The following is a 2,927-nucleotide window of genomic DNA, read 5'->3' as shown; positions in this document are numbered from 1 at the left end:
AATAACAAAATGATTACGAGAATGCAGATCATTGCATATCTCTTCGTTTATAAAAATGTTTATATCAGAGACAATTTAAATAAAATATTTAGAAATTTTAACAAAGAGATATACCAACATAAATATACTTATATATATGTATCTATATGTAATTATATTATATATATAATATAATTACATATATATATATATATATATATATATAATAGCGTTTATGACTCAATTGAATGAATATTCATATTCGAAATAATGAGTAATGACATATTTCATTTAATTCAAATTTAAACTTTAAACTTTTAAAACATCGCATTGTCATTTTTGTGACGTTCCATTCCTTAAGCTTTAAGAAATCTTGTAAATATATTATGTATATTAAAATAATCTCTTACTATCCAAAATCATTTTTATACATTTATGAAAATAAATCAGATCGGCTGTTTACTATGTATAAAATCATATAAATTAGAGACCAAAAGCTAGTACACAATACAGAATACACAATATATGTAATTATTATTCATAGATATATAAATGTCTTATTTTTAAGACAAATTATACATTGAGCTAAAGTTATTTATATATTTAAATCATACGTGGATAGTCGAGTTATCATCTAGAAAGTCGATTTAAATTTATTGACTGTTACTGAATTATTCAAATTATTAAATGGAACAATATATCTGTAACTATTTTTTTAAAGACTGTAGAATTTTTTTTGGAATAATTAACTGTTCTACGTAGAAATTTAACGTTTATTATATCGCACCTGTAATGCATAGAACAATACAGATTTGTTTTTAACGTTTGTGTATAATGAAAATTTGTCAAAACTTTTTGTGTAAATTGCTGATAAATGGAATTTCAATTTTTGTTCAAACGTACATAATTAATTTTTGCATAAAAACAAGAGAAATTGCCTCACGTATCTTTGTCGAAAACATTATTGCAACCTTCCAAATAAAATACAGCTGATTGAAATGAAACACATTAGTAAAATTATACATTTTCAGAAGTAATATAGATTGGCAGTATACAAGGTATCCCAGAGCTTAACTTCAAGCCGAAACGGAGAGATAGTATTGATCTTAACAGTCCTAAATAAAATGATTTCACATTGTTTCTAAATTATGAGCTTTTAAGTGCAGTCTAAGGCTTTGGTGAAATCATGACACTATTTCGGTTATGGTTGTTAATTTTTATAAATTTTGTTCGTAAATTTATAAATCGTGACCGTGAATAACATTTCTAGGGCCGTCGTAGGTAGGGTCAACACAAAATAAATATATTATTTAAATTAAATTTATAGGATAATTTTTACTTATACCTAAAATTCGCCAAATAAATAAGTTCAAACCGACAAAGAAGAATAATATACCTGGTCTTTTGAATACCGTCTATCAAATTGTTACCTGTGTTATATCAAGGATGAAAATTAAAATCAAGATACTAAAAGCCAGATGAGTCAAAATTCTGTTGATGACTCAGTTGTGGATGAGTTTTTTAATTTAAATTGTACCGTTATTTGTGCTGATTGTATCAGTTTGCGGCAAGTTATTAATTTACAGAATATATTGCGCAATGAGAAGGACTGAATGATTGCAAAGCTTACAGAAGAGTTGGCAACTGCCAATTTCAAGTTGCAAAGTATTAATTCTAATTCTTAATGTGAGCAACCTGATCCAAAAAGAACAGATCAAAGCGTCCACTCCACTTCCTTCTTTCTTTTCCTCACCAACGCCCAAAGTTCATATTTTGTCTGACAGCCACGGCAGATCCTGGTCCAGGTTCGGAATGGTCAAGCCGGGTGCAGGTTTTGCTAGCGTGGCTGGTGATTCTGGTATTTGAGATCATGTTGTTATTATGGCCGAGATGAAAGACGCTGACTCTGATTATGCTATTCCTGATGCGTTATAGTTTGCTCGTCGATCTTGTAGTAAAACAAACCTTTGTTTTGTTACAATACGATATGACAATCATGACCTGATTTCTAGAATTTTCCAATTAAATCGTTGTATTTATCGTGATTTTGTTCATGGGTAAATTCAAAGGTGTTAAGGTCTTTGATGTCAATAGATACGTTGATAGATTCGACTACACCAGGCATAATCTCCATTTTCTTTCCAATGCAAAACGGAAGCTCAGTCGTTTTTTCGTTTGTGAAGCGCTGACTCTGCCAAATTCCCGAAACTTCCGCTTCATTCGCTTTTGATTCTTTCTATATTTTGCTTTTCCTTCTATATTTTGTCAACACATTCAAAATTTACCTAAAAAATTACTTAAAATTGAATTACTTTCAAATTGCTATGAACCTATTTTTTTATGCTTTTCGGAACAGTGGCTTAATGACATTAAGCTCAAATTAACTGATATTAACCGGTTACTATTTATGCTCCTCTTTCTGCCGATATTATTTTAATCACAGAGGCATTTGTGTTTTTTAAATTATAAATTAACCGGTTACTATTTATGCTCTTCTTTCTGCCGAAATTATTTTAAGCATGGAGTCATTTGTATTTTTTGTAGGTAAAAGTAAATGTTATAATATTATAGCAAATGTTATACCTATCGAAAAAAAATTTGAATTTTGCGCTGTAGAAGCATTTTTTTCTCTAACTACTTATTGTATTGTTTGCGTATATAGAGGTCCAGATCAAGATGCTTATAAATTTATACATTTACTTTATGCTTTGATGGAAGTACTTTTTCATAAATATAATTCTATTATTGTTTGCTGTGATTTTTTTTTATATCTATCCCGACAAAAGTCGTAAAATTAGCAAAAGTTTTAAATGTAGGATGGATTCATTTGGGTTGTTTCCATAGATGATCCCACGAGAATAAGTAATTCTTCATCCTCTTGCATTGATATTTTTCTTTTTACAAATTTAACTGATATAAAATTATTTGTCATTACCGGTCTTTCTAAT

Source organism: Ctenocephalides felis, unplaced genomic scaffold (genome assembly GCF_003426905.1).
Source record: "Ctenocephalides felis isolate EL2017-DRISC unplaced genomic scaffold, ASM342690v1 CF-g0.4_SCAFFOLD_01492, whole genome shotgun sequence".
NCBI classification, from domain to species: Eukaryota; Metazoa; Arthropoda; class Insecta; order Siphonaptera; family Pulicidae; genus Ctenocephalides; species Ctenocephalides felis.
The sequence above is the reverse complement of the archived record's forward strand: the minus strand, read 5'-3'. Positions refer to the sequence as shown.